The sequence below is a fragment of the Suricata suricatta genome, chromosome 12 (genome assembly GCF_006229205.1).
Source record: "Suricata suricatta isolate VVHF042 chromosome 12, meerkat_22Aug2017_6uvM2_HiC, whole genome shotgun sequence".
Lineage (NCBI taxonomy): Eukaryota > Metazoa > Chordata > Mammalia > Carnivora > Herpestidae > Suricata > Suricata suricatta.
In genome coordinates, this window is record NC_043711.1 from 18,415,115 (window position 1) to 18,442,959 (window position 27,845).

Sequence of the window (27,845 nt, forward strand, 5' to 3'; positions counted from 1 at the left end):
GATCTCACGTTCGTGGGTTCAAGCCCCACATCAGGCTCTGTGCTGACAGCTAGCTCAGAACCTGGAGCCTGTTTCAGATTCTGTGTCTCCTTCTCTCTCTGCCCCTCCCCCTCTCATGCTCTGTCTCTCTCTGTATCAAAAATAAATAAAACATTAAAAAAAAGTTAAAAAAAAATAAATAAGTAAACTTAAAAAGCAATTAAACTTGTTAAGTCACGAATGCTAAGAAAAATTATGGCAATACTGTATCTTCGGTTTACTTTTTACTGTCTGATAAACAATCCAAGTGAAAAAATAGCAAAAGCATTCTTAATTGAAAAGAACACAGTGGTCTGTGAAATCCAAGTGAAAAATAGTGAAATCCAAGTGGAACAAACTACAACAGAAACAAACAATACATAAAGCCTGGGTTACATAGCTCTGAACTTTAATTTCTAACCAATTTCAGAAATTAAAAAAAAACTGATATGGACTGTGACAGGAAAAGATACCAAAATACCCTCAAAATTCTAGACGTTCATAGATGTTTGTTCTCTAAAGCACATAACCAAGGGAACCTACTGTTTTCTTAAATTCAAGCCCATTCTTGCTTTTACATATGACAGTGGGCGCTGATATAGATTAGGTAATTTGTGAGTCAGGGACAATCATCCTCCTTCCCCTGACCCTCTGGGGATTGTTTCAAGCACAGGCTCACAAACCTCTCCTTTGAGGAGGAAGAAAACATAAGGAATGTGAAGTTGTAAAGAAGGCTGCCAATCTGAGCCTGCCCTACCAATCTTACCAGGGACTCGCATACCACCGAGAAGCCAGAAATGTGTAGAGGGGCCCAGAGCAATCTGGGAGATTTGAAATAAGAAAAAAAAAAAAAAAAGGCTTAAAGGTATCTGTTGTTTGTCCTCAGAGAAGAGATGAATGACTGTTTAGAGTTTTGGGTCCTATCCCAGGAGCAAGGGACACAGTGGCATACTCCTGAGGACACCAGGCTAAGAGCAAACAGAGAGCAAGGAGAAAAGAAAACTTGGCAGGAGGCCTGAAATGTGCCAGCCTATCAAGAAACAGCCAGAACAGAATTAATTTAGGACAAAGATCGAATTCCTTTTCCTGTTTTTACTAGATTTCTTAAGATTAGAAACCCATGCTTCCTGAGATATATAGATATGTAAGTTTAGTAAAGATCCTTTTGAAAATGTAAACTGTGCTAAGAAGAGAGGAAAAGGAGGTTTGAGGACAGATTTTTAAGAATACAGGTCCAAAGTGGCACAGGGGAAATCAAAACGAGAAAACACTAAAAGAAAGGAGAAAGAGAGGTGCCCCATCCTTCTCACCTGAAACCCTGTCTGCTCATAATTTTTATGGAATTATCCTTTAATAAGAAACTACAGGGGCACCTGGGTGGCTCAGTTGGTTAAGTGTCTGGCTTCGGCTCTGGTCATGATCTCACGGTTCATGGGTTCAAGCCCCGCATCAGGCTCTGCTGATAGCTCAGAGCCTGGATCCTGCTTCAGATTCTGTGTCTCCCTCTCCCTGCTCCTCCCCCATTCATGCTCTGTCTCTGAAAAATAAATAAACATTAAAAAAAGAAGAAGAAGAAGAAGAAGACGAAATACAGAAATACCTCTGCTGTGACTAAATAGTTCAGGTGAGCCATACCTAAACCGGGTAAATCTCTGCCTAGCACATTTACAAGTGAATCTAAACACAGTGAAGCCTAGAAGGCACATATGTAGAATGATAGGAGAAATGATTCTAAAAGAAACAAAAAAACCCACAAAACACTTAAAATGAAACTGTCTAAAATGCTAAAATATGGAATGAGGAGCTTTCTAGACATATACTACTGATCTCACTGAAGACCCAAAGCTAAAGAGAGAAGTTTCTGCACAAATGAAAAGAAGATGCCGAGGGACAGTACCAGGCCCATTCTCACAACCTAGGTTTTGGATGTGACTGGTAACTCTAGTTCCTTTTCTTCACACCTCCATCCTACTGTAGCTCAACTGAAAGAGAAGCTGAGCACAGTGGGGACAAGCTGACAGGACTGAGGCAGAGGTGAATTAAGGGGACTGGGGAACTGATGTAGATACCTCTCTACTTAGGATTTCCCCTCACTGTAACATCTTTTGAGTAAAATCTGCTCTGTTGCAGAACAAATCCAAAAGAACAATATTTGTCACTCACCAGAATTTCAATTAGCTGTAACTGGGTTTGTAACTGGAGGTCACTCCAAGTACAAATCTGCTACCTTGTACGAGGGATTTCACATGTGTCCTGCTATTAAAAAGGTAAAAACATGGAAATAACATCTCCTACGCCTAGGGGAGATGACCCCAAAGCTCCTGTCACAGCATTAGGCTTTTTAGATTACTTGGGGGCCTCATTCAGAACCCACTCCCATTAAAAATGATTACCAGCTTCAAACAAGAAAAGTTTCCAGAGTAAGGAGTCTCCAGACTAAGGAATTAATACAATCATGAAATATCTCTTGTCATTCCTGTGGTATCTCAAAGATACCACACAACTGTTACAACTCCAAAGGGGTTTTAAATCACTGAATTCTGTACTATTTTAAAGATGCATCAAGAAGCAACATACACCTAACAGCAGCTATGGCTACAACTCAGAAGATTCTGTGTTTGGCGGCGATATCACTCACTTAAACATTTTGATGCTACACTATTCTGGAGATTACTGGAAAATATAATCAAAGACCAGATCACTCAGACATAGACAATGGACTGTGTTCAGCTGTTGCTGGGGGATATGATGAAGTGTCCACCACAAAATATAGCTCCACTGAGCTTTGTTTGCTCCTTGGGAATAATCTGCTGCTACATATGTCCTACACTGGGGTTGAGACCAATTTCAGGATGTTTCCTCCAAAGACTATGTTCTTGGTATCCTATGTTCCTACCTCCGGTGAAACCTCTCCCCCTCAAGGCTAAACAGTGTAATTCCTTATACACTCACACAGAAAATAATACAAGATTTCAGGGCACAAACTTGACAGTCCCTCCATTTAAAACCACATACTTACTACTAGGCGAGTAACACAATGACATATCTGAACATCCATCAGGTAGATAAAGACTTTATTAGCAGGTACCTAGAAGCAGATGAGCAACATGCAAAATGAGTGTTGGGAAAGCCTGTAAACAGAGGAGGTAAATGACCTCTTTAATGCCTTACAGAATGCAAGAAGAGTTTGACAGCTTCAAGCAGATTTCAAGACTACATTATGTCTTCTACCCTCCAATGAAACACTAGAATTACTAATTTTAAGCACTTTTAAACATTAGAAAATACTTCTAGCAACCTCACAGACAACCCAAAGTTCCAAATAGATGGAGACCAATCTTCAACCACACAAACCCAACAATAACCTCCCAAATTTGACAAGTGTAGAGAAATCTCCAAAGAGACACCATCCTGGGATGGCTGGGTGGCTCAGTCGAATAAGCATCTAACTCTTGATTTCGTTTCAGGCCTTATCTCACAGTTTGTGAGTTCAAGCCTGCATCGGGCTGTGCCCTAACAGTGCAGAGCCTGCTTGAGATTCTGTCTCTCAGCCCCTCCCCCACTCACACCTGCTCTCCCTCTAAATAAACTTAAAAAAATAAAAAAGAATGAAAGAAAGAGACATCATTCCATAAGACTGCTTTCAAATCTCTCTACTCTCCCAGTTTCTTTTCTGATCTTAAAGTGACATAAGGAACTGAAGAGCCTGAACATGTGGAGCTCTCAAGACTCTGGGAGTTAGGACTATGTTAAAAAAAACCATGAACTCAAAATGGAAGCAGCATCAATCTCATGATCAACAAGTTATGTACCTGACAATATACCAATTCAACTATTTTCTCTGTCTAGAACTTAATTTAAGACTATCTGCCATAGGCATTTTTTAGAGTGAGGTAACATATGAGAAAACATTTTTGAAGTACATACAATATTGATGCAACTAAAACCAGTGCTAAAATTTTTAATCTTTTAAGGTATTAGAAATATAGGGGCGCCTGGGTGGCTCAGTTGGTTGGGCGTCTGACTCTTTTTATTTCAGCTCAGATCGTGACTTCATGGTTCGTGAGTTCAAGCCCCATACTGGACTCTGAGTTGACAGTGTAGAGCCTGCTTGGGATACTCTTTCTCTTCCCTCTCTCTCTGCCCCTGCCCTACTTGCTTTCTCAAAGTAAATAAATAAACAAAATAAAAATAAAGGTATTAGAAATATAAAACTAATGACTTAAGGTTTTCCTTAAGAAGCCAAGTAAAAGACCAAAGCAAGCAGAAGAAAGCAAATAATAAAAATATAAGCAGACTCAAAAGAATGGGGGGGGGGAGAATTAAGAAAACCAAAAGTAGATCTTCAAAAAGAAAAAATCAGTAAAATTCATGAATCCTCTACAGAAACTGATAGTAAAAAAAAAAGACCACATTAATTACTACTATCAGGGATGAAAAAAGGGGTATCACTACAGATGCTACAAGCATTAAAAAAAATAATGAGGTAATACTCTGAGCAACTATATACCCATAAATTCAACAACTCAGACAAAATGGACAAGTTCCTTGAAAAATACAACTTACCAAAACTGACACAAGATAAAATATAAAATCTGAACGGTCTTGTATCTATCAAGAAAATTGAATTTATCAAAAATCCTCCACAAGGAAAACTCAAGACACAGAGTATCACTAATGAATTCTATCAAACATTCAAGGAAGAAATAACATCAATTCTTACAAAATTCTTTCAGAAAACAGGGAGCAAAAGAAAAATCTTCCACTTGTTTTATGAGGTCAGTTACCCCTGATAAGAAAACCTAAAAGAACCTTACCAAAACTATTACATAAAAAAATTAAAAAGATTATAAACCAATATCTTTCATAAACAGAAACAAATATCCTTTAAAAATTTTTTACCAAACCAGGGGCACCGGAGTAGCTTGGTTAAGCCTCTGACTCTTGAGCTCAGCTCAGGTCATGATCTCACAGTTTGTGAGATCTGGCCCAAGTTGGGCTCTGCACTTAAAGCACAAAGCCTGCTTGGGCTTCTCTCTCTGCCCCTCAAAATAAATAAACTTAAAAAAAATCTTAGGGGCGTCGAGGTGGCTCCCTCGGTTAAGCATCCAACTTCAGCTCAGGTTATGATTCCACAGCTTGTGAGTTTGAGCCCTGCGTTGGGCTCTATGCTGACAGCTTGTAGCCTGAAGCCTGCTTTGGATTCTCTCTCTCTCTCTCTCTCTGTCCTTCCCCTACTTTTTGCTCTCTCTCTCAAAAAAATAAAGGTGATTCTTTAACAAAAAAATAAAAAAGAAGTTGTTTGTAGATTCCTAAGTATTTTCTATGTAAACAACCATGTTATCTATAGATTGAGAAAATTCTAAAACTAATATGTGAATTTAACAAAGTCACATGATCCGACATTGGCTCAGGTCATGATCTTGCAGTCTGTGAGTTCAAGCCCCGCGTTGGGCTCTATGCTAACAGCTAGGAGCCTGAAGCCTGCTTTGAATTCTGTGTCTTCCTCTCTGCCTCTCTCCAACACGTGCTCTGTCTCTCTCTCCCTCTCAAAATAATAAACATTAAAAAAAAAATTTAAGGGACACCTGGGTGGCTCAGTAGGTTGAGCGTTGGACTTCAGCTCAGGTCATGATCTCACAGTTTGTGGGTTCAAGCCCCGCGTCACGCTCTGTGCTGACAGCTCAGAGCCTGGAGTCTGCTTCAGATTCTGTCTCTCTCTCTCTCTCTGCTCCTCCCCCACTCATGCTCTGTCTCTCAAAAATAAATAAACGTTAAAAATATTTTTTAATTTAAAAGAATGAAAGAGAAATTAAGATATTTCCAAATAACAAAAACTAAAGGAGCTCATTACCAGTAGACCTGTTCTATAGGAAATGCTAAAGGTAATCTTTCAGGCTGAAATGAAAGGATAACTGAAAGCTATAAAAAAAATATACAACACTGGTAAACATGACCATATAGATAAATATAAAAGTTATTGTACATCTGGTATTGTTTATAACTTTTGTTCTACATGATTTAATAGACAAATCATAAAACTATAAAATTATTGTTAATGGCATAAAATATAAAAAGATGTACTCTAATAATAATAAAAATACAAAAATATATATGTATATTCTATAAATATATATATATATACACACACAAAGAGGAGGTGTAGAGGAAAGCATTTGCATACTACTGAAACTAACTTGGTATTATCCAAACTAGGTTGTTATCCATTTAAGATGTTGATTTCAATCCCCAATGCAACCACTAATAACATAAAAATATGCAGAAAAGCTAACAGTGTGTTGCATTTAATACTTTCCAAAAGCAAATGTAAAAAAGATGTTTCAAAGAGTGTACTAAGTACAGTGATATTTCAGTGAAGAAATGTAAAAAAAGATTCTAATAATGCTAGTTGAGTAAATGTATACCTAATAGTGTTATTTAACTTAAATAATGTGTTAAACACACTGTAGTTCATGAAATACACGGGGTAAAAGCACATGAACAAGGATATGTGTAAGTGTTAATAAATAAATAAAATAGAAATCTGGAAAAAGAATACAGTAAAAAGGAGGATGAAAATAATACACTACAAAAAAATTAACTATATACCCAAAAAAAGGGCAACAATGTAGGAACTGAACAAAAACATATGACATACAGAAAACAGATAAATGGCGAAAGTAACTCCTTGATCAGTAATCAGAGATACCTTCCTATTAAAGAGCAGAGATTAGCAGAATGGATTAAAAATACAATCTATATGGGGCACCTGGGTGGCTAATTGGTTATGCGTCCAACTTTAACTCAGGGCATGATCTCCCGGTTTTGTGGGTTCAAGCCCTGCATCGGGCTCTGTGCTGACAGCTCAGAGCATGGAGCCTGCTTCAGACTGTGTCTCCCTCTCCCTCTGCCCCTCCCCTGCTCACGTTCTGTCTCTCTCTCAAAAATAAATAAAAACATTTTCTTAAAAATTAAAAAAAGTTCCATCTATGTGCAATCTACAATAGATACAAAGACACAAAAAGGTTGAAAGAATGAAAAAAGGTATTTTCATGAAATAGTAACCAAAGGAGAGCTGGGGTAACTATCCTAATACCAGATAAAATAGACCTTAAAACATTAAAGGTTACAGGACACAAAGGACATTACTTAAAAAAATTTTTTTTTAATGTTTATTTTTGAGAGACAGAGCATGAGCAGAGAAGAGAGATGGACACACAAAATCCAAAGCAGGCTCCAGGCTCTGTGCTGACAGCTCAGCCTGTCAGCAGGGCTCAAACTCGTAAACCACGAGATCATGACCTGAGCCAAAGTTGGATGCTTAACTGATTGAGCCACCCAGATGCCCCCTGATGAAAGGTTAAACACAACAATAAGAAATACAATTATATGTTCACATAGCAGAGCCATAAAATGTGTGAAATTGATAGAAGTGGGAAAAAGACCACCATACAATAGTTGGGGACTTCAATATCCCACGTTCAGAAATGAATAGAACAATAAGATATAAGATCAAAGAGGAATCTGAACAACATTAAAAGGCAACTAGACTTAACAGATATATAGATACTCAACCCAACAGAAGCAAAATACATACTCTTCTCAAATACACATTCTCAAAACATTCTCTAGTACAGATTATACACTAGGCAAAAAACAAGTCTAAATAAATTTTAAAAGACTGAAATTCTATAAAATATCTTCTTCAGATATAACAAAATGAAACTAGAAGTCAATAAAAAGAACACTGGAAAATCCACAAATCTGTGGAAATTAAACATATCCTTAACCAATAGGTCAAAGAAATTAAAAGGGAAGTTCTTGCCAGAGCAATTAAGAAAGAAAAAGAAATAAAAGCATCCAAATTGATAAGATGTAAAGTTAATGATTTGCAAAAGACATGATCTTATACGTAGAAAACCCTAAAATTACCCAAACACACATAAAGCCCCTGTTAGAGGGACGCCTGGGTTGCTCGGTCGGTTAAGCGTCAGATTTCAGCTCAGGTTGTGATCTCATGGCCCATGAGTCCGAGCCCTGTGTCAGGCTCTGTGTTGACAGCTCAGAGCCTGGAGCCTGCTTTGAATTTCGTGTCTCCCTCTCTCTCTGCCCCTCCACCACTCATGTCTCTCTGCCTCTCTCTCTCTGTCTGTCTGAAAAATAAACATTAAAAAAAATTTTTTAAGACATTTCTTTCTCTTTTTTTCTTAAAGATTTATTTATTTTTGAGAGACACAGAATCTGAAGCAGGCTCCAGGCTCCAAGCTGTCAGCACAGAGCCCAATGCAGGACTTGAACTTACGGACTGCAAGATCTTGAGCTGAAGTCGGACGCCCAACCAACTGAGACACCCAGGTGCCCTGAAATTGGTTGTATTTCTATACTTTAACACTGAACAATCCAAAAAGGATATTAAGAAAACAATCCATTTACAATAGTATCATAAAGAACAAAATACTTAAGAATGAATTTAAGAAGTTGAAAGACTTGTATTCTGAAAACTACAAAACACTTCTGAAAGAAATTAAATATCTAAATAAATGGAAAAACATCTCATATTGATGAAGTGGAAGACTTAATATTGTTAAGATAACAAATACTTCCCAGAGATGTACAGACTGAATGTAATCTCTAACAAAATGCCAATTGCAATTATTGCAGAATTTTTTTAAAAAAAGCCTACCCAGAAATTCATAGGGAATCTCAAGGGACCCTGAATAGCCAAAATTCCTGAAGAACAAAATTAGAGGGATCACATTTCCTGATTTCAAAACTTACTGCAAAACCACTATAATCAAAACAGTGTGGTACTAGCATAAACACAGTCATATAGATCAACAGAACACAAAAGGAAGCCCAGGCATAAACCCTTGCACATATTGGTCAAATGATTTTCTTTTTTTATGTATATTTATTGAGAGAGAGAGAGCAAGAGGGAGAAAGGGATGGAGGCACTGAGGGAGGGAGGGAGAGAACATGAGCAAGGGAGAGGCACAGAGAGAAAAGGAGAGAGGGAATCCCAAGCAGACTGTGCACCATCAGCGTGGAGCCTGACTCAAGGCTCGAAGTCATAAACTGCAAGATCATGACCTGAGCTGAAATCAGGGGTCAGACATTTAACCACTGAGCCACCCAACCACCCTGTTTTTTCATTTGTTTATGAGAGAGAGAAAGTGTGAGTCAGGGAGGGACAGAAAGAGAGGGAAAGAGAGAATTGTAAGCACGTTCCACACTGTCAGATCGAAGCCCGACATTGGGGTGCTCAAACCCACAAACCAGGAGAACATGACCTGAGCCGATGTCAGACACTTAACTGCTTAAGCCACCCAAGTGCCCCACATTAATTACATTTTTATGGGTTTTTTTATAATTATTTATTTTTGAGAGAGAGAGGGAGAGAGAGAGTGGGGAGACACAGAATCTAAAACAAGCTCCCCACTGTCAGTGCAAAGCCCAACATGGGGCTCAAACCCAGGAACCATGAGATCATGACCTGAACCAAAGTTGCATGCACAACCAACTGAGCCACCCAGGTGCCCCACAGTCAAATGATTTTCAACAAAGGTTTCAAGACTATACAATGGGCAAAGGGCAGTCCTTTCAACAAGTGATACTGGGAAAACTGAATGGCCATATGCAAAAGAGTGAAGTTGGAGCATTACTTCACATCATATACAAAAATTAACTCAAAACGGAACAAGGACCTAAACTTACAAGCTAAAATTATAAAACTCTTACAAGAAAACATGAGGGGGGTACTTCATAACCTTGCATATGACAATGATTTCTTAGCTATGACAACAAAAGCACAAGCAAGAAAAGAAAAAATAGACAAATTGGACAGCATCAAAATTAAAATCTTTTGCACATCAAAGGACACTGTCAAGAGAATGAAAAGACAACCTACAGAATGGGAGAACATACCTACAAGTCATACTTCTGATAAAGGATTAATATCCAATATAAAGAACTCCCACAACTTAAAGACAAAAAATTAACAACCCATTTCAAAAATGGTCAAAAGACTTGGCTTAGACATTTCTCCAGGGAAGACATGCAAATACCAATATGCACATGAAAAGACGCTCAACACCATTAGTTATTAGAGAAATGCACATCAAAGCCACAATGAGATACTACCTCACACCCATTAGAATGGCTATGATTTAAAAAAAGGAAAGTTAGCAAAGATGTGGAGAAACTGGAATTCTTATGCACTGCTGGTAGGCACATAAAATGTTTCAGTCACTGTAGAAGACAGGATGGTAGTTCCCAAAAAAAAATTAAACAAAATTTCCATATGATGGAGCAATTCCATTCCCAGGTATTCCACTCCTACCCAAAAGAACTGAAAGCAGGGACTCAAACCAATTATTTATATACTAATGTTCATAGTAGTATTATTCACAATAACCAAAAAGTAGATACAACCTGTGCCCATTAACAGGTGAATAGACAGATAAAATGTGTTATATACATACAATGGAATATTTGGTTATAAAAAGAAATGAAATTCTGATACATGCTATAACATAGATAAACCTTGAAAAAATTAAATATGCCAGGCATCAAAGAACAAACATTGTATGATTCCATTTATATAAAATATCTAAAACAGACAAACCTATAGAGGTAGAAAGTATATTAGAGGTTACCAGGGACTGAGGGGAGGGGAAAATAGGGCACTGTACAATGGATATAGAACTTATATTTGAGATGATGGAAAAAGTTCTTGAAATAGTGACATGGTTACACAACACTACGAATGTACTTAATACTACCGTATTGTACACTTAAAAATAGTTAAAGATAAAACTAAAAATTTGGTTACCTACATTTTACTATAATTTTTTAAAAGACAATTCATTTATGAGGCACCTAGCTGGCTCAGTCAGTGGAGTATGCAATTCTTAATCTTGGGGTTGTGGGTTCGAGCCCCATGTTGGGTGCAGAAATTACTTTAAAAAATAAATAGGGGCGCCTGGGTGGCTCAGCAGGTTAAGTGTCCAACTTTGGCTCAGGTCATGATGTCGCAGTTCATGAGTTCGAGCCCTGAGTCAGGCTCTGTGCTGACAGCTCAGAGCCTGGAGTCTGTAGCATGCTTCCGATTCGGTCTCTCTCTCTCTCTCTCTCTCTCTCTCTCTCTCTCTCTCTCTCTGGCCCTCCCCTGCTCATGCTCTGTCTCTCTCTCAAAAAAGTAAATATTTTAAAAATGAAATAAATAAGTAAAATCTTAAAAAAATAAAAGACATTTAATTTACAATAGCATTAAAATAACATCAAACATCTTGGGATAAATTTTACAAGATATATGAAAACTCTACATTGAAAACAATCAATGCAGAGAAATTAAAGAAGGCAACAATAAATGGAGCTCCACACCATGTGTATAGAAGACTTGATAAGGTTAGGACGTCAATCCTCCTCAAATGAACCAATAAAGTCAATGGAATTCCAACCACAATATCAGCAGACTTTTTCAGAGAAATTGGAAAACTAATTCTAAAATGTATATGGAAATACAAAGAACTTTAATACCCAAATCAATCTAACAAAGAAGAATAAAGGTGGGTGGCTTATACTACTTGACTTTAAAATTTGTCAGTGGGTACTGGCATATAAACAGATCAACAGAACAAAATTGAGACCCCAGAAATTGGTCCATACCTATACAGTCAATTCATTTTTGACATAAGTGCTAAAGCAAATAAATGGAAAGTGAAAGTTGCAGTGATTTTAAACTCATATTTTTCAATAGTCCTTCCCCCAAAAGGTAGAGCCTTCTTCTCTTCACCCCACTGAGTATGGGCTGGACTTATGACTCAATTTTAAGGAACAGAATATAATGTGGCAGAAATGACAGTCTGTGACTAGGTCATAAGAGGCTTCTTCTTTACTCTGTCTTGGATTATTCATTCTGGAGAAGGTTCACTGAATGCCATAAGGATACTGTGAGACTCCACATGTCAGAGAACTGAGGCCTCCTGCCAAAAGCCAAGTAAGTCATCTTAGAAACAGACCTTCCAGCTCCAGGCAAACCTTCAGATGACTCCAGTCCTAGGAGACATCTTACCTGCAACTTCATGAGAGACTGTGAGCCAGAACTACCTGGCTAAGCCATTCCTAAATTTTTCATCCTCATAAACTGAGGCAATAAGTGCTGGCTATTTTAAGCTTAGTTTAGGAGCGCCTGGGTGGCTCAGTCAGTTAAGCATCCAATTTAGGCTCAAGTCATGATCTCACAGTTAATGAGCTCAAGCCTCACATTCAGGCTCTCTGTGTCAGCGTGAAGTCTGCTTCAGATCCTGTCTCCCTCTCTCTCTCAGCTCCCCACCCTCAAAAATAAAATAAGATAAAATATTTAAACTTTTAAGTTTTGGAGCCAATAGATAATGGATACACGTCTTTCTAGCAAATGGTGCTGGTGCTGGAACAAGAAGACATCCATATAGGAAGAAAAATGAACCCCAATAGTGAGATCATGACCTGAGCCCAAGTTGGACGCTTAACCGACTGAACCACTCAGGCACCCCAAAAGTTTCTTTTAAAACTAGATATACATCTACCCTGTGACCCAACAATTCTATTCCCCAAGAGAAATCAATGTGTATGTGTATGTCCCCCAAGAACATTTGTACAAAAATGTTCATCGAAGCTTTACTCACAAAGTTAAACACTGGAAACTGCCCAGATGCCTATCAATAGAACAGATAAACTGGAATGTTCATGGAATGTAATAAAAAAGAATGAACTATGGATACAAATGACAGCAAGAATTCTCAAAACATTATACTGTGTCAAAGAAGCCTTACACAAGAGTATTGTGCCCTTTAGTAGTACTTAGTACACAAATATTATTCCATATAGTATTATTCCATTTATATGAAATTTTAAAACTGGGCAACTAACCTATGATGAAAAAATTCAGAATAGAAATTGTCTCTGGCTAGAACAGAATAGCACTTAAGCACTTAATCCTTACATTAAAACGAATTTAAAACACAGATGGTAGCAACAAGAGTACTGTGTGGAGAAAATACTTATTAAATTATTAACAACCTGTTCGTATAACTCAACAAATAGCAGCTTACCACTTATCAGTGTATTATCTCTGGGCTCCAAACCCAACCATCACCACCTGCTCTGCAGAAACGGAGCTGAACTCATTATTTTTCCTTTGCCAGATGATGTTAAGCTTTGTCAGTAAAGGACACTGGGGAAATTCTGCAAAAAATATGTTCCTCTCACCAGGCCCTTGCCACTCAGTCAGCTCCCTTCAGTGCCCAGCCACTGGTGGATGCCTGACTCCCACAACGTGTCATGGTCAGCAGCACACAGTGGCCAGCAGCTTCCTCTGACACCTCACTCAAGTAGCTTTGTGTCCGAGTGCTTCCAGCAAAACACCTCTCCATAAATGGCTTTCTCCAACATCCTAGAGGAGAGACTTCTAGCATGATCTGCCAGTGTTGCACCACAATGACTTTCTCTGCCAGCCAGTTAGGCATGACCATGCCCACCTTCAAGATATGGATCTCAGCCCTGAGAGGGTGTCTTCCTTGAGTGCTCTGTATCTGCACCAGGGGTAATGGCTGCTCCTACATATGCTATTCCTATATTACTTAGAGTTCACTCTATTTTATACTAGTCAAATTTTCATCACTCCAGTCCTCAGTTACAGTTAACGATTCTTTATATTAAACTTTATGTGTTCAAATTCCTATGTGGTTTTTGTCTCCCAAATGGTCACTGACAATTGTCTGAAGGAGTTGAAAAGGCTAAGTATCATAGACCAAAAGTGAGAAATTTTATTACCTAAATAAAATCCACCTAGCTCTGCTTTATTCACAATTTTACCAATCAAAAGTAATACAACACTGTTAACAGCCAAGTTAACATGCTTAAGGGTCCAAGCAGCCCTGCCTAGTACACTCTGCTTTGGGAAGTTACTCAAGCCTAATATTCAGCTCCCTGAGGCCAAAGTTAGCACTTTCTTTGGAGACACTCATAAAAGAGCTAACATAACCACATATTTTATAATACCTCTTCCCAAACACAGAAGAAATTTCTTAGCATTCATTTTATGTTTTATGCTAAAGAAATCACTTTAATTTTCATGCAGAATATTTTTTAAAAATCAATAAATAAAATAGCCTATGCACATCTTGTGCTTGCCTATTTAGTGTGCTACTTGGCCCTGATCCATACATCGTCCAGTTGAGCAGATCTCTATAAATAAGTTTCAAAATACTCTCCACTAAATTAGGTTTGTGACCAAATAGCAACTATAAAGTCTCCAAATCAATCCAGGACCATTAAAATAAAATCTGCAGGTGTGCCTGGGTGGCTCATTCAGTTGAGCATCCAACTTTGACTCAGGTCATGATCTCACAGTTCTTGGGTTCGAGCCCTGCGTTGGGCTCTGTGCTAACAGCTCAGAGCCTGGAGCCTGCTTCAGATTCCGTGTGTCCCTCTCTCTCTGCCCCTCCCCTACTCATGATCTGTCTCTGTCTCTCAAAAATAAATAAATGTTTAAAAAAATGTTAAATAACATAAAATCTGCAAAAAAATGTTTAAAGTATATAATCAAGTATATGTTGAGCAGCTACAATGAATGAGAGCCTATAAAACAAATACTGTACCAAGACAAACACAGTTCTTGTCCTCAGAAAACTGAAAGTAAGGATGGAGGACAGGTAGAGAGGAGAGGCAAATAAGCAACTTTAAGACTATGGTAAATGTTACAATCAGGAACTTGCTGTGAACCCCAAGAGTAGCCATTAACAAAGATGGAAGGTGCAGGACAGGAAAGGGTTTGTAGAAGATATGGCATCTAAACTGAAATCTGAAAGATAACTAGAGTCTGACAGGAAGCAGGATGGGGGGTGGGGGAATAAAAGCATGGGCAATGTCCCAGAGGGTGGAGAAAGGGTCACCTGAAACATCTGACGCTGGAGGGTCAACAGATGAAGTTAGAGACCATTAGAACCAGATGAGACAATGCCTCATCTACCAGATTCAGGAGTTGGGCCCTGACCCACTTTCTACTAGAAGTTCACTGAAGAGCTTCAAGCAGGTCAAGGACTCAGATTTGCACAGCCCATAGTGTAGAGTAGACTGGGTTGGCCAAAACTATGGGAGCCAAAGGAAAGTTTCTCAAATAGTTTTTGAGAAATTGAAATAAGTCATACGTTAAGCCATTTGACAAGCTTCCCCTTTACCTGATCAACTCCATGAGGTAAGGGGAGTAGGTATGGTTAATCCAATACTACATGCATAGGTAGTAAACAGAGAAGTAAGTCAGCTGACTTGTCAAAGTAAGGTTCCACAGCTAGAAAGCACATAAAAAAATACAAGCATTCACTCTCCTTGCCTGCTTCCTAGGAGAGCTGAGGCAGGCATCACTTGGTGCATGAACTTACTAGCACTGTCAGCAGTACACCTGAAGGTTCATTTGCTCAGAAAGTTTACATTGTGCCTTCACACAATGATGTGGGAACCCCAAAACTTTCAGACTCATGAGACAATATTTGTTCCGTCCTTTGTCACACTGCAAGGAAGCAAGGCCACAGGGGGTGAGGAAGAGAGACCCGAATGGTCAAGGATACCAAGAATTTCAGAACCAGACATGCACTTGAGAATATCATGTATTCTTGAGGCCCCTGGGTGGCTCAGTTGGTTAAGCGTCTGGCTTCGGCTCAGGTCATAATCTCGTGGTTCATGGATTCAGGCCCCGCATCGGGTTCTGTGCTGACAGCTCGCTCAGAGCCTGGAGCCTGTTTCAGATTCTGTGTCTCCCTCTCTCTCTGACCCTCCCCTGCTCAAGCTGTCTCTCTCTGTCTCTCAAAAATAAATTTAAAACAAACAAAAAAGGATACCACGTATTCTCTACAACTGTAGTCACCACCTAGAAACGGAATGCAATAATTCCCAAAGTCTCCACACACTAAAAAAATGTTTAAGATTCTATAGCTATCCCACCTGAAGAAAGCATAGTATCTTGGAAATCTTCACAGTATTTTCAAGGGTGGGAATATAATCTTGGAGGGTTTCAAATTCTCCCAGAAACACTTTGGAAGCTAACAACCAGCATCAATGTCCATGGTCAGGAGAAACCTTTCTGATAACAGTATCTGAAAATGTTTCCTTAGTCAATAAATAAAAAAAAAACATCTAAATCCTATAGCAGTTACTTGCATTACAAATCTAACTTTAAGGAGACATCTGGGTGGTTCAGTTGGTTAAGCGGCTGACTTTGGCTCAGGTCATGATCTCACGGTTCATGGGTTCAAGCTCCGCATTGGGTTCTATGCTGACAGCTCGGAGCCTAGAGCCTGCTTCAGATTCTCTGTCTCCCTGTCTCTCTGTCCCTGTCCTTCTCCCACTCATACGCGTGCTCTCTCTCAAAAGTAAATAATAAGTGTTAATGAAACAAAAATAAAAACACAATAAATCTAACTTTAAGCCAAATCACAAGAGATGGTCTCCCATCCTCCCCCACTCTCTACCCTGGCAGGGAAGCAAACCTGTTCACATTACTTCAACTACCAAAACAAGGCTATAGTTCAGATACAAGGCCTCACAAGGCCCCACTGACTACATTGGTTGACAAAATTTCAATTTTTTAAAGGAAGAACTGAAGTAATAACACACACACACACATACAGTAACTAACATAGGAAGAAAGTACAGCAAACCAAGGCTGTCAGCATACCAGAGCCACTCACATAGTCTTCAGTAGACACAGCAATGAGACAGACTGCAGGGAGCAAAGGCTTTGGCCACCAAAGGGCTCCAAGATGAGCAGAGATGAGAAACAAAGTCCCCTGCCTGGCTTTATGACTTATTACTCAAATGAACTACAGAATGAATTATCTGAACTTTTTCCTTTGAAAGATTTTATCTTAATCTCAGGTTGCAGGAAGACTAGAAATCTGACCCGCTCTGCTCAATGGGAATGTTCCTAACAACAGTCTTGTACTTGAAAAGATAAAACCCTTAAAGTTGTTTTGATTTGTTTTTATCCACCCTAAGTGCTTTTGCCTGAAAGTAACTCTGAATGTTTTACAAGTGTTTTCTCATCACCCTCAGATTCTCGATCAGGATTTTTACCACAAAAAAGTTTTACAAAGAGCTCCAAGATGTAGATCTTCAGCAGCCCAGAAGGGCAAGGGCCGGTATTTCATTAAGGGCCACAGAACAGCACTAAGGCTTGCTCAACAGCACAGATTATATTTTCCCAAGTAAAATAATTACCTACCCACAGCTCAATTTCCCAGGTATCATGCCAGGGTGCGCATAGCTGCTTAAAAGGAAAGGAAAAGTGGTCTACATTTAAAGATGAGGAAACTAAAGCACATAGAAAATAAGCATTTGAAAGCTAAAGCACAAAAATAAAAAAGCTACATCTGGCCTAATTTATAATAGGTTCTGAATCTAAACACCTGTCTAAACTCATGACAAATATGAAATGCCTTGTTAGTTCTTTAAAAAGAGCTGTTCGTTCTAGGGGTGCCTAGGTGGGTCAGTTAAGCATCTGACTCGGGTTTTGGGTCAGGTCCTGATCTCATGGTTTGTGGGATTGAGCCCCACACTGGGCTCTGCGCTGGCAGCAGGAGCCTGCTTGGGATTCTCTCCCTCTCTTTCTCTCTCTGCCTCCCCCCAAAATAAATAAACAAACATAAAAATAAATAAATAAGTAAATAAAAGCAGAAGTGAAAGAAGCCAACCTAAAAAGGCTACATACTATATGATTCCAGCTATATGAAATTCTAGAAAAGCCAAAACTATGAAAACAGTAAAAATATTAGTGGTTGCCAGGGGTTGAGGGAGAGGGAAAGATGAACAGGAGAACACTGGATTTTTAGGACGGCAGAACTATTCTGTATGATACTATAATGGTGGATACATGCCATTATACATTTGTCAAAACAAATACGTCATATGACATGTACAATACCAACAGTGAACCCTAACATAAACCATCAACCTTGAGTGATAATGATGTGTCAATGCTGGTTCACTAACAAAGGAACCACTCTGCTGTGGGATGTGGATAATGGGAGAGGCTACTGAGGAAGGAGCAAGGGCAGGCGGTAGATGGGAATTCTCTGTCCCGGACATTCAATTTTGCTATAAACTTCAAATTGGTCTAAAAAATAAAGTCAGGGTGCTTGGGTGGCTCAGTCAGTCAAATGTCCGACTCTTAATTTCGGCTCAGATCATGATCTTATGGTTCATGAAATCAAGCCCCATGTCAGGCTTTGTGCTGACAGTGCAGAGCCTGCTTGGGATTCTCTCTCTCCCTCTGCCCCTACTCTGCTCACTCTCTCTCAAATAAAATAAACTTAAAAAAAAATTTTAAAGTGTTTTTTAAAGAGCTAAATTATTTAAATGTTCTAATTTTTTATCTGGGTGGTTGTTAGACAAGTGTATACATGTAGAAAAATCATCAAATTTTGTAAACTTTATATGTATTTTATATTTTAATAAGCTATTTTGAAAGAAAACAAAAATTTAATAGGTCCAACTAATAATTTGAGGGAAAATAAAATCTGCATAAACTAACAATGGAACAGAGAGAATCCCTGACTATGTGGCCTAAACATCTGTTTTCTCATCTGCAAAATGAATGTACTACTATTTGTACATAGAATTGCTAAGAAATTCTTTTCATCCACTAAGTTATTCAAAAGAAATACAAGCAGACCAGGAAATAAAGATTCCAAAAAGTAAGAGCAATATTACATATTGGTTCTCTCTACCAACGAACTATAAGAAATACAGTGAACTATAAATATAGACAGTTAATAAAATATCTTCTAAAGAAGCAGTATTTAAAGAGTAATTTTCTCACTTCAACAAACTCCTGCATGAACATTTCATTCATCTTAAATCTCCACCTTACACCCAGAAAATATCCTTTTAGCAGTTCCATTAGAATCGATTTAATTTTAATTCTTCAAGAGATTTAGAAGCCTCAGGGGTGCCTGCCTGGCTCAGTCAGTGGAGCATTCGACTCCTGATCTTGGGTTGTGAGTTCAAGCCCCACACTAGGCACAGAGATAACTTAAAATTTTTTAAATCTTTAAAAAAATAAAAGAAATTTGGAAAGCTTATTTTTTTAAATGTTTGTTTATTTTTGAGAAAGAGAGACACACACACACAACAGAGCACGAGTGGGGGAGAGGCAGAGAGAGAGGGAGACATGGCATCTGAAAACTCTGAGCTGTCAGCAGAGCCCAATGTGGGGCTAGAACTCATGAGCCATGAGATCATGACCTGAGCTGAAGTTCAATGCTCAACCAAATGAGACACCCAGGCGCCCCAGAAAGTTTTGGTTGTTTTTTTTTTAAATTAAAAAAAGTGTTTTATGTTTATTTATTTTGAGAGAGACAGAGACAGTGCAAGTAGGGGAGGGGCAGAGAGAGAGGAAGACAGAGAATTTCAAGCAGGCTGTGTGTTGCCAGAGCAGAATCTGATATGGGGCATGAACCCAAGAAACTGAGATCATGACCTGAGCTGAAACCAAGAATCTGACACTTAACTGACTGAGCCACCCAGGTGCCCCAAGAAAGCTTTTTTAATATTTTTGAGAGAGAGACAGAGACAGAGACAGAGAAAGGAGAATGAGTGGGTGGAGGGGCAGAGAGAGAGGGAGACACAGAATCCGAAACAGGCCCCAGGCTCTGAGCTGTCAGCACAGAGCCCAACACGGGGCTCAAACTCAGGAACTGTGAGATCGTGACCTGAGCTGAAGTGAGACACGTAACTAAGCCACCCAAGTGAAAACTTTAAAAGAGGACTCTGATAGGGGCATGTGGGGTGGCTTTTAATGGAAGGTGGGGTATGGACTTAAGGGATGAACACGCCTCACAAAAATCACTGCTTGCTGCTCCCAAAAATTGAAATCTAGAACACCTGGGGCGCCTGGGTGGCTCAGTCAGTTGAGCGTCCGACTTCAGCTCAGGTCATGATCTCACAGTTCCTGCGTTTGAGCCCCACGTCAGGCTCTGTGCTGACAGCCCAGAGCCTGGAGCCTGCTTCAGATTCTATGCCTCTCCCTCTCTCTCTGCCCCTCCCCTGCTCATGCTCATTCTCTGTCTCCCAAAAATAAATAAACATACATAAATAAAATCTAGAACACTTAACTAAGACCCTCTGGGTTGCTGCCAGTTTTCTAGCACTACACATGTAAGATCATAAACAAAGAAGCCTCAATCTTTAAAAAGTTCCAGGTGAATTAAAATTCACAGTAGCAAAATTAAACTTTAAAGTAGCAAAATACACGCCACTTGACTAACAGTCTAAAAAGGCAGTGTCCTCTGTAGTAACTAGGCCTGAACACTTAACAAAGGCAAAAGTCACCAAGGCCAAGCTCCATAGAGAGATGGAGGAATTCTGTGAATCCTGTGAATGACCAAGAAGCCTCCTGGCCTGCATCAATTAACAGAAATCCAGAAACATGATAAGTACTGATATAAGTTCTAAGCAAACAGACCTCCTTCATCTAGAAGCTTGAGTTTAGCAGCAATAAACAGTTCCTGGTTACTTCAAATTCCCACCTCAATGGAGTATCCATTAGATCTTGTCTCACGATGGGTAGGTATGGGAATCTGGCAAAAGCAGAAAATGAAACTTAGAGCTGAAAACTATGAGGGAGGAAAAATAAAACTGGGCCCAGAGCCCAAAGCCCAAAGGACCACTCTTTTAAGTTTTTCTGAAACAGTGTCCTTCTGATGGTAGTCTGGGAGTCAGAGCCATTCTACTCTCAGATACTTACTGAAGAGAAAATAAAGGTATGTATACACACAGACTTGTGTGAAAACATCTACTGAATCTCTCTCTATTCATAAAAGCCCCAAATCAGAAACAACCCAAATGCCCATCAGCAAATGGTATAGCCATAAGATGGAGTTATTACTTAGGAATAAGAAGGAACACAACAAAATGGATGAACCACAAAAACATCACACTGAACAAAAGAAGCCTGATACACAAGACTTCTCATTATTCTTAGTAATTACATTTCATAAAGTCACTGCTAACACCAAGTTAACAAGTATCAAGCTCCAACTCCCAGGGGAAAAACAGGATTAGGTTTCTGTGAACTTTTGGTCACATTTTTGTCAACCAATCAATTCATAACCTTCCAGAGCTACATACATAAAATATATAACCTGTACATATTTCTACTTAAAGACACTTTAAAGTACAGTGGTACACCCACTTATCCATGCTTTTGCTTTCCATGGTTTCAGTTACCCAGAGTCAACCAAGGTCCAGAAGCAAATGGTCCTCTTCCTAAGGTATGTTCATTCAAAAGGTAACTAGTAGCCTAACAGCTATGTCACAATACCTATGTCATGTAGTTTACTTCATCTTATCATGTAGGCATTTTACCATCTCACATCATCACAAGAAGGCTGAGTGCAATACACTAATATATTGTGAGAAACCCTATTCACATAACTTTTATTACGGTATATTGTTATAATTGTTCTAATTTATTATTATTAGTTATTAGTGTTAGTCTTTGTGCCTGATTTATAAATTAAACTTTATTATAGGTACATACGTATAAGAAAAAACATAGCACATATAGGGTCCAGTAACATCTGCAGTTTCGGACACCCACTTAGAGTCCTGGCAAGTATCCCTTGTGGATAAGGGGGGGAACTACTGGATATTACGGACTCATTAATACTGAACTCTCAGCCAACAATACTACAATTCATTTCTGAACAAAACTTACCTAATACTCATATTTTCTCCATATTACTTTTTGTGCTGAGGAAGATTAACAGCACTTCGAGAATATACTCGAGAGCTATTTTAAGTAGCACAGTTCCCAAAAACCACAAAAATATTTTTAAAATATGGTACTAAGCAGACCACGAAAAGGACACTTATTTACAGTATTAGCGCTGAAACAAGGCAGACTGTCACCTTATTCCTCTTCAGCTGGTAATGTACACAACAGGCAATTCAAATTTTTTTGCCATTTCTGATCTGCAAAGGGATTTTTTTTTCACCAGCAAAGTGACTCAAATTTTCTTAATTCATTGTCAAATTTAAAAATTGGGGGAGGGGGCACCTGTGTGTCTCAATCAGTTAAGCATCTGACATCAGCTCAGGTCATGATATCATGGTTCATGAGTTCAAGCCCCGCATCGGGCTCTGTGCTGACAGGTTAGAGCCTAGAGCCTGTTTTGGATTCTGTGTCTCCTTCTCTCTCTGCCCCTCCCCTGCTCACACACTCTCTCAAAAATAAATAAAACATTTTCTAAAAATTAAATAAGTATCAGGAAATTTCACATAAAAATTCAGATTTCTTGTTTTATTTTATTTTTTTAAATCCCAAGATCTGGTAACACAACTGGCTGGAACTGAGCAACACTGACCCTTTAGAGAAGCCTGAGCACACTAGTTCACCCTAGTCCCTCCCTCTACTCGATGCCCTAACATTCTGCTTGCCTCAATTGGTTGCCAAGTGGCCCATGATGTAAATGCATCATTTACCAACACAGATGTTTATAATATATAGCTGACTGCAAAAAGGTACAAGTCAAGATGTATAGCACCATCTCATTTTTGTAAAAATTAAAGACAAAGGAAAAAAAGTCTGGTTATACACTAAAACACAGTGAAAGTTATGGATTGTCCTTTGTTTTTACTTCTTCCTATTACTCATATCTTTTTTTAATACTAGTGAATATATATTACTTACAAAAGTTATTTTTAACAGTAGCTTTGACTTACAATCACACATCATACAATTCACCCACTTAATGTGTACAATTAAATGGTGTTTATATGGTTTTTATATTGATAGGCATGTGCAGCTACCACTATAATTTTTAAACATACTCATCACCTCAAAAAGAAACCCCATAACCTTTAGCTATCATTCCCCAATGCTTTCATCCACGTCCAAGCCCTAAGCAATCAATGATCTACTTCTGATCTCTATTCTGGATATTTCACACAAATGGAATCATTTAATATGTGATCTTTTGTGTCTGGTTTCCTTCATTTCACATGTTGTCCAGGTTCATCCATGTTGTAGCATGTATCAGCACTGCATTCTTTTTCATTGCTAATATTCCATTACATGTATATACCACATTTTATTTATTATGAACTGATAAGACAGTTGTTTTCCCTTTTGGCTACTACGAATAACACTGCTATAAACATTCAGATACAGGTTTCTGTGCAGACTGATGTTCTCATTTCTCTTGGGCAGATAACCAGGAGAGGGATTGCTGGGTCATACGGTAACTCCATGTTTAAGCAGTTAAAGAACTGCCAGACTGTTTTCAAAATCCAGGCCAAAAGCACAGATCTACTGTCACATACAAAATACCTGACTCGTACCTGGCTGCATTATTTTATGTTCATACCATCCTCTGTGTATGAAGTCTCTGATTTTTCCACATCTTCACCAATACTTGTCATTACCTGACTTTTCATTTTTTATGTTTTTTATTTATTTTTGTGTGAGAGAGAGAGAGAGAGAGAGAGAGGGAGGGAGACAGTGCGAGCAGGGGAGAGTCAGAGAGAGAGGGAGACAGAGAATCTGAAGTAGGCCCCAGGCTAGCTGTCCGAACAGAGCCTGAAGCAGGGCTCGAATCCACAAACTATGAGATCATGACCTGAGCTGAAGCCGGACACTTAACCAACTGAGCCACCCAGGTGCCCCATTACCTGACTTTTCAATTACAGAATAAGTTGTTTATAGGTGTTCATTCAATCCTAACACACCCATATTTTTATGAACTTCAAGCTGGTTCACAGACATCAAATTTCAGACTTGAAAAGAGTCCAGTCCTAACCTACTCACCTAGACTGCCCACCTTCTATAAAATAAAGGGAAAGGAATAAATGATCTAAACCCTCCACCCACAAATGAAACTTTTACAGAAGAGATTAGCAGATTTTTCTAAGCATTCAACAAAACAAAGTCCCTAACAGGGATCCAGCCCGCAAATGAGCATGTTTTCCCATCAAAACTCATTTGTTAATGCCTCCTACATAAATGCAACTTCAAACCATAGCAGCAAATCTGAGTCTTGATCTATCACTTTTCATAAGAGAACCAACATGTCTTAGGTTGTCCCACTCAGAATCCATTGCTCAAATTCTGCTGTAATAGAGGGAAAAAAATAAAATCTGATTTAAAATTGAAGCAAAAGCACACATCCAGTGGCATCAACAAAATCTCTGACTGCTTCACTGCCCAAAGCCAAAGATGGAATGCACTGTGTAGCCTGTCCCCAGCTCTCTCATCACTCCTCCTCAGAGCCTCAGGGCAGCACCGGGAGGAGGGCAAGCAGCAAATAATAGACACATTTACAGTAGTCCAAAGTGGCAGTGAAACCAAGACCACCAAGAAGAGGGTCTAAGAATCTTAAGCACCTAGCCCTATGCTCACCTTATACATGTTTTCCAAGAATCAATATGGCATCTTAGCCAGGAAGGGGATGGGCCACACGGCCCCTTCTGAAATGCAGAGTTACTTTGTTTTCAGGCTTCAGTTCTGCACTTTGAGGAAGTTCTGCCTCTGTCCTACAGCACTGTGGTGTGAGCACTTCAGGCAGGATAGGAGGTAGAGATCCACTGCCACCAGATTCCCATTTCTACGTGCCTGTTCTCTCCATTTCCCTGTTTAAATAGAGGGTGTTTTGAACTGAGACAAATTTAACACACTCTTGTAAACATTTGATTTTCATCTACTACATGCAGGTACAAGAAGACACAAAATACAGTCGCTGTAAGAAAGGGGTTCGGTCTTAGCAGAGGAAACAAAAAAAAATTCTCAAAAGAGCAAATACTATTTTGTTTTTTGAATAAGGGCAATGACGCTGCCGGTCAGAGTACCCTCTGGAACTGGAACGTCTGGGGAGTGTTTCGCTGAGCTGGACCCTGGAGAAAAGAGAAGTGGAGATGAAGAAAAAGGGTATTTATTCCAAAGAGGACCAAAAGTCACTGGACTCAGCTGGCAAGAGAACTGTGTAGGGAAATACCGAATACAGAATGTCTAGCAAATCATTTGGTTAATGGGGATTATGATAAGCCCTGGAGAGGTGGGCTGGGGCCAGCTGGGCAGCAGCAGCACCTTGAATGCCAAGTTAGGACATCAGATCTCATCCCAAGCCTACAGCAGTTTCTGACTTCAGTGAAGGATCTCCAGAGTCTCAAGAAGTGTGTCTGCTGCTCATGATAGTTAAAAGTGCTGACATTTACAGGTGAGTTACATAAATACAACGAAGAGTCTTTGTGTTCTCACAAGTAAGGCTACAGCAACAGGCCTCTTCTGGTTTCAGCATCTTCTCAAAAAGGACCTCCTGATCAAGGAGCTAGGTTCTTTCAAAATTAAACATTCTAAGACGACAAGATCCTGTCACAAATGCACAAAGTATTGTTGCCTCACTTCTTAGTTCATTCATGCAGCCTTTTTGTATGACCATATACAAGGAGCCTTTGTGGAGAAGTCAAGGGACCACATGGAAAGACCAATGTGTTTTGGAGCACTCAGAACTCTTCCTAGATCTAACACCCTGCCCACGGTCTCTAACCCTCCCACCCTCGCAGGAAAGGGGGCCTGATGGTCTGTTTTCATTGGGCAAGATACACTCGTCTCTTAAAAGTTAATTTGGCAGTTCCATACCATCCACAACGACAAAAATTAAGTTTCATTTCTTTTTCTCATTCTAACACAATCATACTTTTCCTCTATCTCCTGATTACACTGGCAGAATACCTCTTTAGGAGATAAAATCAACCAAGCCATCACCATAATACTCGCTTTCTCGTAGAGCATTCAGAAGACCTTACCACAAACCAAAAAAATGGTCACAAACCAAAGAAATTATGTTCCAAAATAAAACTCGGGCACCATGAACATTTAAGCAGGCTCTTCAGGAAGAAGCAAACAGTGAGCTCTGAGGAGCACAGCAGGCAGGAGCCTGGCAGAGGGCCTTAGTCCTGCCAGAATCACAGGGCCGTGACACCGGCCTGCCTGGGTTCGCGGAGGCTTTAGCCTGATTCGTCTAGTCTTAGTTTCCAAGCAGTCTGAAAAACACTTGCAGGAACCACATCTAAGAAAGAGGTAAGTGTATTTCTCACTCGGGAGCAACAGAATACCCCAGAGAGCACCAGACTGGCAATGGACACGTTTCAGCGGTACCGGTCAGCGGAGCTAATTTCCCGCTACCCCGCCGACCGGCCTTCGGGCGCCGGGCTCTCGGACCTCTACCCCGAGGCTGTCCACCCGCCTCAGCGCCGGCATCTGGAAGGCTCCCCGGGCGGCAGGTCAGGACACTCGAGCGCTGTTCGAGCGATGCTTGGCTCATGCCTCAGCCCCGCGCGTGCTGACTCCAACCCGCGTCTGCCGCCGCCCGCCCCGCCAGGGTCAGGCCGGTCTCTCGGCCCCACTCCTGTCACTCACCGACCCAGCCCGGGCAGTGGGCGCCCACGGCTCCCCACGGGAGCTGGGCCCCCCGGGCCTCCAGGTTTCGGCCCGCCCCTGGCAGGCAGTGCAGGTGGACGAGCCCCGCAGCAGCGGCCCCGCACCGGCCGCTCGGTCCAGCTCCCGGTGCTGCCCACTGGGTACGGATCAACAACAAGATGGCGGCCAGCCGAGGGGGCGGGGGCCGGGCGTCATAGTAACCAGAACGGCAAAGAACCCGCCCCCGGCCGAGGATATCCCCAATCAACATCCTCTTCGTCCGAGGCCCAAGGGAGTGTTTCTTGCTGACAGGTTGGCCTGCCTGTCAGTCAGAGCCTGCCTCTCAGGGCCCCGGCCGAACGCCTCAGGACGTGACTGTGACGGCAAGGATTGGCGCATGCGCCCTGTTCCTGGAGTTGCTGGCGGCGGATCTTTTGCTTGGCGACGCTGAGGCTCTGGCGCCCTTGGTCTTTTTGCGTGTGCAGCCTTTTTGCAGGAGCCCACGACGTCTTCTCATACACGCGCACACACTTAGGGAGTGCCTGCTGTGTGCCATATGTTTTTTTTGTTGGTTTGTTTGTTTGTTTGTTTGTTTTGGTCACCCACCCTGGAAGGGAGGGATTGTTGTCCAAGTTCACTGGTGAGGAAACTGAGGCGCCGAGGGAGAGGCCTGACCAAGGTCAGGCCACCTCTGGAAATGGAGGCACCGGATCTCATACCTCGTCATACTGGCTTCAAAGTATAATTCCTTATTCCCAGTGGCTTGTCCACCTTTGTCCCTCATCAATGGCTAGGTGCAGTCCTATATGCTCCTACAAGAAGTCCCTGGCCCATTGCCCACGTTTGTCCTTTTGCCTTGAGTTCAGTGCCCAGCACAAGCCCTGGCACACAACAGAAACTCTTCTCTTCCTCCCCTAGAGCATCTTGTCTTGACTACCTGTGATACAGCTTTTGCCCTGGACTGTCATGATCTATCTCAGAGGTTAGGAGTTCCAGGAAAATGGTTATCCCTGGTTCCAATACAGAGCACCTCACCCAGGGCTTGGCTTCAGGGTTAGGAACTCAAGTGCAATCACACAGCCTGGACCCAAGTCAAGTGCCAGAACTAGCTATAACTTCTGAGGCTTAGTTGCCCCATCTGGAAAATGAGGATAAGAATTGAGCCCTTAGAGCAGGGAAAAGTCTGCCTGTAACCACTTCCAGTAACAGCCTGCTCTCAGGTCTTTGTCACTGGGGCCAGCTATAACACCCTCACTTTTGGTGGAGCACCACCAAGCATATTTCTCCTTCAGAAGCCACTCGGCTTTTTCCCTGACTGGGACACCATAACCGGCTCAGGAAAGGAGGTCCTCCATTGCGCTGAGAGGGTTCAGGTCCA

General features: G+C 40.5%; 1 protein-coding gene across 4 annotated transcripts in view; it reads right to left on the reverse strand.

Moving 5' to 3' along the window:
- The window catches only part of IP6K1 (inositol hexakisphosphate kinase 1), a 61,401-nt gene extending 34,730 nt beyond the window's left edge, over positions 1-26,671 (reverse strand). Inside the window, exons 1-3 of one of the 4 annotated variants that reach the window (XM_029916826.1) lie at positions 26,468-26,671; positions 24,452-24,681; positions 20,516-20,630 (exon numbers count right to left, since the gene is read on the reverse strand). The gene's annotated coding sequence lies outside the window, so the exon portion shown is untranslated. Of the gene's footprint in view, positions 1-3,037; positions 3,057-20,515; positions 20,631-24,451; positions 24,682-26,467 lie in introns of those variants that run through there. The other 3 variants (XM_029916827.1, XM_029916825.1, XM_029916828.1) reach the window with 3 other exon arrangements.
- Positions 26,672-27,845: the final 1,174 nt, after the last annotated feature.